The 14,935-nt window shown below is 36.9% G+C and overlaps 1 protein-coding gene and 1 pseudogene across 1 annotated transcript in view; both read right to left on the bottom strand.

The window, feature by feature from the left end:
• The window catches only part of LOC101322709 (catenin alpha-3), a 489,966-nt gene that overhangs the window by 430,704 nt on the left and 44,327 nt on the right, over positions 1 to 14,935 (bottom strand). The window lies entirely within an intron of this gene.
• LOC101319173 (small ribosomal subunit protein eS21 pseudogene) lies at positions 1,871 to 2,189 on the bottom strand (annotated as a pseudogene).

The following is a 14,935-nucleotide window of genomic DNA, read 5'->3' as shown; positions in this document are numbered from 1 at the left end:
ACTTAAAAGAAAAATCTTGTTCTGCTGCATCACCTCTCAAAGAAGAAGTAGCAACAGAAGAAAAATGTACTGGGTTTAAGATTCTGCTATAGTAGTATTTAAAGTGCTGCCTCATTTTCTCACAAGCTAGAGAAGTTACTTTGCTCAAAATTAATTATTCCTTTTTTTTCAAGTTGCTTATGAACTAGATTTGTAAAGATTCCTAATTAGCCTAATCATTCCAACCACAGTTCCCTGTCCAAGTCACAAGCTTAGCTTTTTTGAAGATAAAGTAAGACTAGGAAGATTTTTCTAATTTTAGCATTCACCAACCTTGTGACTATGGGCTGATCACTTGGTCTCTCTGTGTTTGTTTCCTCCAATATAAATAGGACTTCGCAATAGTACACACCACATAGAGCTTTGAGGGGATTAAATAACCATGCACACACACACATATACATACTTACATTTAGTACATTGCCTCGTATGTGACAGTACTTAAGCAAATCTAATTAATAATTGGTTGTAGTAATGATAATAGTCCGAGTTGCAATAGCATGGATTAAGATGGTATACGTATAATCACGAGTAGCTACAGACAGTATTTAGTGAGCAGTCACTATGTGTCAACAGATACTTTTTTATGCTTGACTTGTATCACCTTATTTAACCAGCAAAACAGTACAATGAGATAAATAAAATGCTCACCTCCATTTTATGGATGAGGAAAACACTAGGGCACAGAAATTAGAGAAATGAATGCAACACAGAAGAGAGAGAGGCATATGTGTTTTAGAAGGTAATAAAATAAAAAGGTTAGAAGAGAAAAAATATTTTCTAGATGCCTAAGAAAACATATAAAAATTATCTAGATTCAGAGACAATTTATTAATTAAATGTTAAATGTAAGAACAATTAAGAACAATACAGTTGTAAAAATTTCCTTAAAACTTTAAGAAAATACTGATTTATTGGACTCCTGGATTTGTAATTCCTTTTTTATAAAATATCACTGGAAAATTAAATTATAAAAAATTTGGCTGACAGCTCTCCTGAAAAGTTTCAACCCTTTTATCATAACACAAAGCAAATACTAACTCCTGTTATCTCTTTTTTTGTTTTCTTAACATCTTTATTGGGTTATAATTGCTTTACAATGGTGTGTTAGTTTCTGCTTTATAACAAAGTGAATCAGTTATACATCTACATATGTTCCCATATCTCCTCCCTCTTGCATCTCCCTCCCACCCTCCCTATCCCACCCCTCCAGGCAGTCACAAAGCACCGAGCTGATCGCCCTGTGCTATGCGGCTGCTTCCCACTAGCTATCTACCTTACGTTTGGTAGTGTATATATGTCCATGCCTCTCTCTTGCTTTGTCAGCATCCTGCCAAGGTCAAACCTGCCACGCTTTCCAACGTATTATCTGTAACCATATTTCATGGTAGTTCAAAATTTCTACCTGAAAGATTTGGGAATCATTCTAATCCCAGATTTGAATAGTTCCTGATTTATAAAGGTCTAAAAAATAAAATCACGTACTCTTTCATTTATAAAATTTCTCCTATACTTTTATATTTTTAATTACAAAAAGTCAAACAATATAGATATATCATGTAAAATGTTAAATCTCTTTTAATCATTTCCATTCCATCCCATGGATAGCTATACTTAACAGTTTATCTATATCCTTCCAGTTCTTTCTCTGTAGTGTTCTCTTAAAAATAAAACACACCAAAAATTTTGTATACTATATATTTATTTGTGACAAGCTTTGTTTTTACTTGTCAATTACATATACGAGACATCAGTACCAACAGATCAACTTCACACTTTTTTTTTTTTTTTTTAGGTTTTCACTCTGTATTTATGACACACGTTCCACATCCAGGATCCTCTCCAGTCAGAAGTTCTTTAAGACAATGCCGTCAAGCTTGGCCAGTTGGAGAATGGAGTCATCTGACTCGCCCATCCTGAGAATGGCCTCGCAGATGGCATAGGTTTTAAACTGGCCGTTGAACCTGCCTGTCACCTTGTCAACCTTGGCCACGTTCATCTGGATGGACGCGTGGTCCTTGGCGCCTATGATGCGGTTGCTGGCAGAGCATTTCCGCAGCATGTACAGGTCCACGAACTCGCCGGCATTGTTCTGCATGTTGAGGGAGCGTCTGGTGGCACCACAATGAGCGCGAGCGCAGAAAGAACTTCACACTTTTTTAATGACCATAAGAACCCATGATGTACCTGAATCATAATTATTTATATCCTTTTCTATAGAAATTTTATCTCTATTTGTTGTTATTACAGAGTAATTAATATCTTTATAACCTTGTTCGTATGTGAAAATATTTTTGTAAGATAGATTCTTAAGACTGGAAAAGCTGGATCAGTACATTCTCAAATTTGTAGAGTCTGCCAAATTGCCCTCAGAGAACATTTTCACCAATCCGCACAAGATAAATAATCCTACCAAAAGTGAATAAGAATATGATTTACAAAACCTCAAAAATATTTTGGTATAAATCTAGCAAAACATGTACAGGATCTTTATGCTGAAAGGAACAAAATGCTGATGAAAGATGCCAAAGACCTAAATAATTTGAGAAAAATACTATGCTCAGGGGTTGGAAGGCTCGACATTGTAAAAACATCAGTTGTTCCCAAATTGATACTTATATTTATTGCAATTCTAATGAAATTCCAAGTAGGATTTTTTAGATATAGACAGCCTGATTTTTTAAAGTATATGAAAATTCAAAAGATCTAGAATAACTAAAGTGATTTTGAAAAAGAAGAATAAAGTTGGAGGAATCATTCTACCTAAATTTAAGATTCACTGTAAAGCTATGGTAATCAAGACAATGGGGTATTGGTGAAGGGATAGACACATAGATCAATGAAACATAATAGTCTAGAAATACATGGATAAGTGATTTTTCACAAAATGCAAAAGAATCCAATGGAGAAAAAAATAGTCTTTTCAACAAATAATATTGGAAAAATTGGATATCCCTATGTAGTAAAAATAATCTACCCTAAGCCTCATATGTTATCAAAAATTTAACTCAAAATGGATCATGATCTAAATATGAAATGTAAACCCATAAAATATTCTTTTAAATATAGGAGAAAACTTTTATGACCTGGTGTTAGATAAAGAGTTCTTATACATTATACCAAAAGCACATTCCATAAAATAAATAATTATTAATTAGATTTCAACAAAATTTAAAACTTTTGTTCTTCAAACACACTGTTGAGAGAACGAGAAGATAAACTTCAGAATTAGAGAAAGTATTTATAAATTATATATCTGATAATGATCTTGTACCCAAAATATATAAAGAATTCTCAAAACTCAATAATAAGAAAACAAACAACTCAATTTAAATGTTCCTGAAAATACCAAGTTCTGGTGGGAACGTGGAAAAACTGGAACTCTCACATATGTGCTGGTTGGTAGTTTCTTCTTTACCATATGCCTCAACAATACTATTCCTGGGAATTTAAATAAAAATTTATGTTCACACAAAAATCTGTAATGAATATGTAGGTAAGCTCTATTCATAATTTCTAAAAAATTGTAAATAATTCAAAATCCTGGCAAAGGACTGATTTGTCTTTAAAGAAACAAGAAATTCCTGTTAGATCCAGACAATTTATAACTTACAAGAAAGCAAAAGAAAGATGAGCAAAAGTGCCAGCTCCCCATGTCCCTGGTCCCCAAGGATGACACTGAAACAAAAGGGGCCAAATAATATGACGATGTGACATGAGTGTCAGTGTAACCTGTTACTCACTGAGAAGCCAATTTCAATTTAAAGGTAAGCTGTTTTATAGTCTGTCGTTGTACACTAATGGCAGCAAGGCAAAAATTCTCACATCTATTCAAAACACTGGAGGTGATAAGAAACTGCCTCATGACGCCTTCCTGGGAAGATAGGTAAGCAGGTGGAAAATGGTCTTGTTCACAAGCTCCGGCATGCTCTCATGTTCCAGGAATATCGCAGGGAATTCTGCCAAGACTTAGATCTGCTGTAGTTAAGCCTTTCCCACATGGCCTATGTGGAGACATGCAAGGCAGATGCTTACTGTATGCCTCAGAAATCCCACTCCTGGGTATTAACCTTAGAGAGTGAAAACTTACGTTTACTCAAAAACCTGTACATGAATATTTATAGCAATCCTAGTCATAATCATACAAACTGGAAATATTCCAAACGTCCTTCAACAGATGGATGAACAAATGTGATACATCCGTTCAATGGCATACTACTCAGCTATAAAAGAATGACTGATGTGATCAACAACTTGGATGAAAGCACTGTGTTATGGATTCTAGATTTGTGTTTTGTGTTTTATATGGTAGAACTCCTTTACTGTTTAAACATATTATCCTTATAATTTCATCAAAACATTTGTGTTTTTTCTTTCACATATATTATGAACTGAACTGTGTCCCCTCAAAATTCATATGTTGAAGCCCTAACTGCCAACACAACTGTATTTGGAAACAGGACCTTAAAGGAGATGGTTAAGGTTAAACAAAATCATAAGGGCAGGGTCCTAATCCAATAGGACTGGTGTTCTTATAAGAAGATGAAGAGACACCAAAGCTCTCCTTTTCAGCTCACACACAGAGAAAAGACCATGTGAGGACATGGCGGGAAGGTAGTCATTTACAAGCCAGAGAGAGAGGTCTCACCAGAAACCAACCCTGTCAGCATCTTGATCTTGGACTTCTAGGCTCCAGCACTGTAAGCAAATAAATGTCTGTTGTTTAGGCCACTCAGTCTGTGGCATTTTGTTATGATAGCCCTAGCAAGCTAATGCTATGGAAATTACTTTTTTGTTATGATGCGAATAATGGACTTAACATTTGTTTCTGCCAACATAAACAATGAAATGTCAAAACAAAATGTATTAAATGTTTTCCCAAATGGTCCAAAATGCCACTTTTCTTAGATTAAATTCCTGTTTCATATGGATCTGATCTTGGCTTCTCTATTGTTTTCCATAGATCTATTTGCATATTCCTGTGCCTATACGATACTGTTTTAATTATAGTAGCTTTTATGCTTCGTTTAATATCTGGTACAATAAGCTTTCACTTATGTTCTCTTGTCAGTTTTCTTAAATAATTTAATTCAATACTGCCCTCAGTTCCATTTGTCTATACAAATACTATTCAAAGTGCCAGTTCACAAGGAAATAATCATCTTGCAGCAGAATGTAAATTAAATATAATACTTTGTGTACTGTTTATCTGACAGTTTTCATAGTAAGGCCTTTTCCATAAACAAACCAGTGCATTGATTCTGACACATTCTAATAATGAATTGGAGAAAAAACCATCTACTCATATAAGTTGCAGATTTGTGGACCACACTATAGTAACATCGGCTTAGACTTCCTCAACCATGAATAAGCTAAAACCAGGGAACCATGTTTGACCTAGAGGTTTTTAATCAGCCTGCAATAGGGCACAAGTCCCTTATTCTTACGTTTCCTCATCAGTGTTTCTGTTGACTTTCCCACTCTTCCCAGTCTGGGGTACAGAGAAGGAGAACTAGGACCTTCTCAAGGGTTTAGGCAGCATATAATCCCAGGTAAAAGTTCTCATATCATTTCTCACTTACCAAATGGTTGAACTTTTATCTTCTTCACAACTGCTGGGTACATTGCTCTGACATCAAATTCTGTATTCTTTCCTGCTCTATTATTTATAGTATAAATTCTGGTTCTTTGGAACTCACAAATCCCTTTTTCTCTCAAGAAATTTCACTTCTTATAATAAAGCCTTGGTGTCTAGACTACTGTTTTGGTTTGTTGTTTTAAAACATTTTTCTTTGTGTGTTTTAAATTCCTTAAGCTATCCTCAGCCCTTCAGGAAAAAAAAAAGTGTTAAATGTTAGAGCTTGGTGTGGGCTGAAGTGATAAAAGAGGGAAAAGTAGTAGCACGGAGAAACAGTTACAATCTGGCAAAAACTGACCAACAGAGGAGCCTGGAGTTGGAGTAGAGAGTGAGAGAATACAAGCGCAAGTCAGACATGCTTGTGGGACATGAGTATTTCCCAGGGATCTGAAAAATTTGTGGAGCGAATCTCATAAAAAGACTGGACATTGTACACTCATGGAAGAGGAGTCATAGGCAGACAGATCATTCTAGATGAGTCGTAAAAAGAAGGGTGACCCCCACAGTTGAAGAAGTTATAGATATTCAGATTCCATATATATAGTAGACACTTATATGTAGCATATATTTTAACAACAGTCCATTTATTATGGCCATTACACACTATATAATTGAAATAAAATTTAAAAAGAATAGGGAATATGTTGCTGAGTGATTAGGTCATACATTTGTATAAAAACTGATTTTCTATGAAAATGATTTTCTGTGAAATTAATGAGTAGAGGAATAAAACAGTACAGGATGTGACCCTGGCTTTTGGATGGCAGTCCATCTATAGACCCTCTAGCAGACAGGATTGATGTCTCAGTATTTCACATACATAGCTTCTGTTTCTACTTGCATCTTATCTCTTACAACAAGTTGTAATATTTCAAAAGTACTATAATCGTTTCCTCATCTCAAAGAGTGCTCTTTTTTCATTCATTTACTGAGGTAATATTCTTGTATATCTTCAATTATTACTTGCAGAAAAAAAAGTTTTATTTAAATTCCCTCCACATGGATAACCTCTCTACTCCTCAAAAAGAATGAACATTTAAAAGAGAAAGAATGCAATAAACTGGTTTCACATGCCATTTATTTATTGATAAGAAAGTCTCCAAATAAAGTTGGAGGGGGGTATGATTTGATACCATGTATAACAACTTTCTATAAAGTTCAATTTGCTTTTACTTTGTAACAGAATGATTTGAAATCTGAACTTTACATATGAATAAAACTTTATTTATGAACTTCATATATTACCTTTTTTTTATTCTTGGTAGATAAAACTGCCTGTTATTTTTCCTCTCATATGTAATATCAATATAATTATAATCTCATTAGCATTTGTATACATGCGTCTTCCTATTCTATTTATTACTACCATCCTTTCCTCTGTTTCTTTCCTATTTTGTCCCAGGCCCATAATACCAGGTCAGCATTTACCTGACAGTGACACTAAAAATAATGAAAGCCAAGATTTATAGAAGGCTTATAAAATGCCAGTCCTTATGTTAAGCATCTTATAATCGTATGTAAATTATTTCATTTCATTCTCACAACAATCCTATAATACAGGTAATAACAGTTTCCCTTGTTGACGAGGAAGCTGAAGCTGAATGGTTGAGTAATTTCACTGAAGTTCTAAGTAGCTGGAAGTAGAAGAACCAGGATATGAACTAAGATCTGAGTGCAGAGTTAGTGTCATTAGAAATTAAAATAATCCTTTGCACTTAAAACAGTATTCATCTCCTACAAAATTTTTTATTTTCCAAAATTTTCTTTAAGGATGATTTTCTAAAGTTAAAGGTCAAACTAAAAGAATGCATTTGCATTTTTAGAGGATGAATGAACACAAAGCAGTTCCTTGCACTAAATTGCTATCTCCTATCATTAAATTATTATTTCTTACTGCAGTTCTCCTAGCTTCTGTGTTCACATGTTTTCTCTTCTGCATTTCTATTACTTCTAAATGATCTAGCTGAAATTCTTCTTTCAACTTGAAAACTTTCCAAATAACAGACTTCAGGCTAAGATGTGAGTAGAAGAACATGCAGAAAAAGTGACTCCCCAAACTCCATAAAAAATGACCAGGAAAGCATTAGCACTATATGAAAAGTCATTCCCAAGACCAGAATAAGCTATGAAAGTTATGAGACTCATGTATACTTTGTAATCTGAAAGGAAATTAAATAATCCCCTATATGACAAGAAGAAACTCAGGAACTATTCCTTCCCTTGCTCCGGCCTGGAAAAAATAGGTTTAATTCAGGCTATGGAAGAAAAGTTGGAACTGGGCAAGGTATTTTGGAGAAGCAAAGAAACTACATGGTCGGAGTAGAGGAGCGGTCCCTTCCCTGTTTTTTACAAATCAGCATAAGGAAGGAACACGTTTCATAGATAGGAGGTAAGGAGTGTAGATGTTTAACTGGGGGCACAGGATCCTTCCGGTTCCATGTGCAATTATATACTTAGTATTTTATTTATTTATTTATTTTGCGGTACGGGGGCCTCTCACTGTTGTGGCCTCTCCCGTTGCGGAGCACAGGCTCCGGACGCGCAGGCTCAGCGGCCATGGCTCACGAGCCTAGCCGCTCCGCGGCATGTGGGATCTTCCCGGACCGGGGCACGAACCCACGTCCCATGCATCCGCAGGTGGACTCTCAACCACTGCGCCACCAGGGAAGCCCTATACTTAGTATTTGATGGAAACTGGTTTAGTATTTTCTCTCAAAAAATCTTATTAATATCTTTATTTTAGAGTCTCCGAAAAATTATGAGGAAGGGAAAATATGTTATCGGGCAAAATTTCATGAAATTAAATCTCTGGAGACTTTTGACTTTCATTTCAGGCCTCCAGTGAATATGCATTATTTTGAAATAGAAAAAAAATTCAACTAAAATATTTCCAGGAAGTGCATGATAGTAGGTCTAAATTTCCCCTCTAAATGTCATCTCCTATTCAGCAGGGCTTAATCCAATTCATTCTTCCCCACAATGTTCTCACTCACACTTGCTTCTCTGTGAGCATTATTCCCCTGACATGACTGCTATTTCCTCCTCAAGGAGCAAGTATAGCACATGAAGATGAAAAGTCAAAATCTTTCTCTTAAACGTAGGAAAATAAGATTATTAAACTGGATTTAACAATGACAAGACATGTGCCTTTTATAGGCTAACTGGAATGGAGAATTATTCTGAAGGTAGCCAGCTATATTAAAAACCAAAACCAAAAACACACAAAAAACAGTTTCAACCAGAAAACTGGAACATGCTTTTAAACAGTGTCCCTATTCAACTAAATTCCAAATACGGGCTTGCAATGGAGAAACGCTGATTTTCTTCCTTGATTCCATATGGTATCTGGTATTAAGAATGAATGACATAGGGTGCAGAAAGGACAAACGGTAGCAGAATTTCAGAAGTGGGAAAGGCTACCTAATGATTACAATAGATTTCAGAGCTACAGCTATGCTACAAATAAATAGCCTGTCAGGAGTTAACAAAATGTCCCAAGAGACGTACTATAAAAGTCAGCCACATGCAGAACACATTCAATATAAGACAGCTGTCTTACTTTAAAGTTTAGGGCAATAGTGATTGATCACCAAATCAATAGGCTGATGTGCAACGGAAGCTCCCTCCTGGGAAACACTGTGTGTTCTTAGAAGATGAAAACATCTTTCGGGACTTGTACACGGTGGTAAAATTTTCAAATATTTAAATAAGGTAAGTAAGTATTCAGACTTTGGATCACCTTCAACGTGACAAAATATATCTGATATTACCCAACATCCTGATCTTTGCCATATAAAAATCCTGTATCAGGTTAGATAGTCCTATTACGGTAGCTTTGCAGTGAGAATCTGGTTAAGACCTGCATTAAAGTAAGTTCTTCGATCTTACTGCACATGAGAGCAAATTGTTTATTTCCTTGCCTCTGAGATGCCAAGGCAAGTAGTTTTCACAAAGACAAATCTAATGAGACTGTTCTACTTGTTGAGAACTGGGCTCAGGAAGCATGTCCTGTCTATTCTGAATTGACCTGCTTCATAACCTTGGTGATCTGGGGTCTGCTTATTTGCTCAGAAAATTCTAAAAAAAAATAACACAGAGAACACCACTGGGCGTCAATGTGGTTCCTAACTAGAAGTTTTGTTCCAAGTGTATATGGTCCGAGGGATTATCTAATGGGAATATCATAGAGTTGTGGATTTTGGAACTAACAGGAACATTGGAAATCATAAAGTGTGACCCACTGACATCATAGACATGACCAATATTTATTAGATGGAAATGATAAAACCAGATCACATATTTACCTGCCCTCTGTGTTATATCTTATGTGTCAACTTGGCAAGGCCACCATACCCGGATTTTTAATCAAACACATCTAGATGTTGCTGTGAAGGTATTTTTCAGATGAGATTAACATTTAAATCAACAGATTTTGAGTAAAGCAGATTCCCTCCATAATATGGGTAGGCCTAACCAAATGAACTGAAAGACTTAAGAAGACTGGCCTTCCTGAGGAAGAGAGAAATCGGCCAGCAGACAGCCTTCATACTCAAACTACATAGTCAGTTCTTCCCTGGGTCTCCAGCCTGAAGGTCTACCCCTGCATATTTTGGATTTGCAAGCCTCCATAACTTCATGAGCCACTTCCTTAAAATCTTTCTCTCTGTCTCTGTCTCTGTCTCTCTCTCTGCTCTGTTTGGTTCTGTTTCTCTGGAGAATAGTGACTAATCCACATTTCATCCTGCAAGGGTATCTCATCACACTAAGAGCTATCTAAAATCCTTTGCATGACCTACAAACTCTCCATGATCTGACTGTTGGGAGATCCCTTTAACCTCATTTACTATCTTTCTTCCCCTCATTCACTGTGTCCAACTACACTAATCTTTTAACCTTGCGTTTAGTCCTCTCGTGGAATTTTATTCTCTATAAGAGCCCAGTCCTTTATTTCACTCAGGTCTCTGCTCAAATATCACCCTTAAAGGCTCACAACTCAAAGTGGGGTTCATGAGCTAGCAGCATTGACAAGACCCAGGAGCTTACAAGAAACAAAGAACCACAAACCTCATCCTAGATCAACTGAATCAAAATCTGCATTTTAGTAATATCCCCAGCTGACTCATATGCACGTTAACGTTTGAGAAGCATGGATGCAAAGTGTCATTTCCCATCCTTCTTTGGCCCTTTGCCTGCTTCTTCTTTAAGGCACTCATCAGTAACTGACATGATAATATATGTTCATATATCTGTTCATTGACTGTTCCTCCCACTATATTGTAAACCCCAAAAGGCCAGGGACTCTAATCCCAAGACTAGAACCCTTCCTGGCACATAGTAAACCCTCCCTCTCTCTCTTTATATATATATATATACCGACACGCACAATGAAGAAATGGCAGACATGACAGAATTTTCTTCTTTAACCAGTTTTCTCTGTCTAGAACACTCTTCATGAGCTCTTTGTTCCTTTAACGCTTACTTATAACTTAGGTCTCAGCCAAGACAGTCCTTCCTTTGGGCAAGTTCTTCTTGATTCTTCTTGTGTTGATTGTGCCCTTTGGATGTGCATCCATGTACTACCTCATCAGAATACTTATAATACTACATAGTAGGTCCTCAATACAGCATTAATGAGTGAATGAATGCTGACTGCAGCAGACAGCTCTTAAATAACCACTCAGCGTTCTCTACCCAGTTTCCCCTAAGCAAATACTGATTTTTGTGTACGTATCAAATCTCCTCCAGTAGGTCATGTACTTCAAACTATATCCGTTCTGCAGACTCAGAGAGTAGGATCTAATTGTCCAAGACAAAAATAGCGGACCCTTTGTCCTTGCCGGGGATTGGTTTAAGAATGCGCATGCACTTCAGTTCTAAGCAAGGAGACATGAGACCACATCTGGGCTCTTAGAAAGGGACTCAAAATGATATAACTCTTTTTCTGCCTCTGGAAAATTTTGGTGTACAGGTTTAATACCCAGAAATGCTATAGCCATCTTGCTAACAGTTAAAAGATGAAGCCAACCTACATGAAAGGGTTTAGAGAAGTGAAGTCAGAGCTTAGACGGTCCTACCCAGGGAATTTTTGTCCTTGTTGAAGATGAATGAGATCCGATTTTAATTATTTGAAACTGGAAACGTTTTTTTTTAGGTTGGTAATCTGAGTATTAACTTATACACCTTCCTGGTGTTTGAAAAACAAGAGTGATACTAGTAATTATTAGTGCACATATTCTCTTTTTCTTCCCCAACCAGAACATCCAACAGTACTGAGAGAGTCTTCTGTAGTATAATAAGTAGCTAACCCTTGAACTTATAAAACTTCCTTCTTAGTAGCCATTAATAAATAAGCATTTACCAATGGCATAGCTATTATACTGTAACTGAGGGAATATCAATTTTAATATTAAAATGCAAATCAGGAAATTCTTACTTGTTTTAGCTATCTGAAAAAGCATTTCTAGACAACTTACATAAATTCTTTAAACAGTGATATAATCAGTACAGATGTTATAATAGTCAAGACCTATGGTATCAGACAGCCAAAAGGAAATAGGAATTAATTGGATGCATTTCAAAAAGTAAGAGTATAGGGAGATTATACCAAATGATTGTCCACCTGCCTAAATTGTTGAAGGATTCTGTGCAGGAACAGTATAAGCAAGATGGCATATTTTAAAGGTAGATTATTCCCTGAAGTAGGTATTAGTGTTACATAGGTAGTTTTTCCTTAAAAGTTTGTGATTTGACTCAATTAGAAATTTAAAAGGACACTCAACAAAAACCTGAATCCAATGCACAAATAAGGATTGCATCCATTTACTCATTCAGCAAATATTAATTAAATACTAGATTGTGCCCAGTACTGAACTAGACACAGGTAATGCAACAGTGAACAAAAACCAGAAACAGTCTATAACCTTATGGAATTCACAGATTAGAGGAGAAAAAATAAATTAAATAATAATGCAATTATATGTTAAGGATGAAAGTAAGTTACTGAAAATTATGCAAGCATATATCAAATAATTTTTAATAAGTCTGGACTATTTGGGAAGCCAGAGAACTAAAAGAGGAGCAGAAGTTAGAAGGAGGTGGCGAGGAGATATCTGAATCAAGGAGTACAGAATTAGCCAAGGCCAGATTGGTTCAAGATGGCGGAGTAGAAGGATGTGCTCTCACTCCCTCTAAAAGCTGAACAATCATCGACAGGAAGAAACTGGAACTCACCAGAAAAGATACCCCACATCCAAAGACAAAGGAGAAGCCACAATGAGATGGTAGGAGGGGTGCAATCACAATAAAATCAAATCCCATAACTGCTGCGTGGGTGACTCACAAACTGGAGAACACTTATACCATAGAAGTCTACCCACTGGAGTGAAGGTTCTGAGATTCACATCAGGATTCCCAACCTGGGGGTCTGGCAACGGGAGGAGGAATTCCTAGAGAATCAGATTTTGAAGGCTAGTGGGATTTGATTGTAGGACTTCGACAGGACAGCGGTAAACAGAGACTCCATTCTTGGAGGGCACACACAAAGTAGTGTGCACACTGGGACCCAGGGGAAGGAGCTGTGACCCCATAGAGACTGAACCAGACCTACCTGCTAGTGTTGGAGGGTCTCCTGCAGAGGCAGGGGGTGGCCCTGTCTCACCATAAGGACAAGGACACTGGCAGCAGAAGTTCTAGGAAGTACTCCTTGGAGTGAGCCCTCCCAGAGTCCGCCATTAGCCGCACCAAAGAGCTTGGGTAGGCTCCAGTGTTGGGTGGCCTCAAGCCAAACAACCAACAGGGAGGGGACCCAGCCCCACCCATCAGCAGACAAGTGGATTAAAGTTTTACTGAGCTCTGCCCACCAGAGAAAAAGCCAGGTCTACCCAGTCCCTCGCATCAGAAAACTTCCACAAGCCTATAGATAGCCTCATCCACCAGAGGGCAGACAGCAGAAGCAAGAAGAACTACAATCCTGCAGACTGTGGAACAAAAACCACATTCACAGAAAGACAGACAAGATGCAAAGGCAGAGGGGCTATGTACCAGATGAAGGAACAAGATAAAACCCCAGAAAAACAACTAAATTAAGTGGAGATAGGCAAGCTTCCAGAAAAAGAATTCAGAATAATGATACTGAAGATGATCCAGGACCTTGGAAAAAGAATGGAGGCAAAGATGCAAGAAATGTTCAACAAAGATCTAGAAGAATTAAAGAACAAACAAACAGAGATGAACAATACAATAACTGAAATGAAAAATACACTAAAAGGAATCAATGGCAGAATAACTGCGTCAGAAGAATGGAAAAGTGAGCTGGAAGACAGAATGGTGGAATTCACTGCTGTGGAACAGAAGAAAGAAGAAAGAATGAAAAGAAATGAAGATAGCCTAAGAGACCTCTGGGACAACATTAAATACAACATTCGCATTACAGGGATCCCAGAAGGAGAAGAGAGAGAGAAAGGACCCGAAAATAGATTTGAAGAGATTATAGTCGAAAACTTCTCTAACATGGGTAAGGAAATAGCCACCCAAGTCCAGGAAGTGCGGAGAGTCCCATACAGGATAAACCCAAGGAGAAACACGCCAAGACACAGAGTAATCAAATTGGTAAAAAGTAAAAACAAAGAAAAATTATTGAAAGCAGCAAGGGAAAAACGGCAAATAACATACAAGGGAACTCCCATAAGGTTAACAGCTGATTTCTCAGCAGAAACTCTACAAGTCAGAAGGGAGTGGCATGATATATTTAAAGTGATGAAAGGGAAAAACCTACAACCAACATTACTCTACCTGGCAAGGATCTCATTCAGATTTAATGGAGAAATCAAAAGATTTACAGAGAAGCAAAAGCTAAGAGAATACAGCACCACCAAACCAGCTCTACAACAAATGCTAAAGGAACTTCTCTAAGTGGGAAACACAAGAGAGGAAAAGGACCTACAAAAACAAACCCAAAACAATTAAGAAAATGATAATAGGAACATGCATATCAATAATCACCTTAAAAATGAATGGATTAAATACTCCAACCAAAAGACACAGGCTTGATGAATGGATACAAAAACAAGACCCATATATATGCTGTCTACAAGAGACACACTTCAGACCCAGGGAGAGATACTAACTGAAAGCAAGGGGATGGAAAAAGATATTTCATGCAAATGGAAATCAAAAGAAAGCTGGAGTAGCAATACTCATATCAGATAAAACATACTTTAAAATAAAGAATGTTACAAGAGACAAGGAAGGACACTACAT

Source organism: Tursiops truncatus, chromosome 16, assembly GCF_011762595.2.
Source record: "Tursiops truncatus isolate mTurTru1 chromosome 16, mTurTru1.mat.Y, whole genome shotgun sequence".
NCBI lineage: Eukaryota > Metazoa > Chordata > Mammalia > Artiodactyla > Delphinidae > Tursiops > Tursiops truncatus.
Note: the sequence above shows the minus strand (reverse complement) of the source record. Positions and strands in the feature narration are given on the sequence as shown.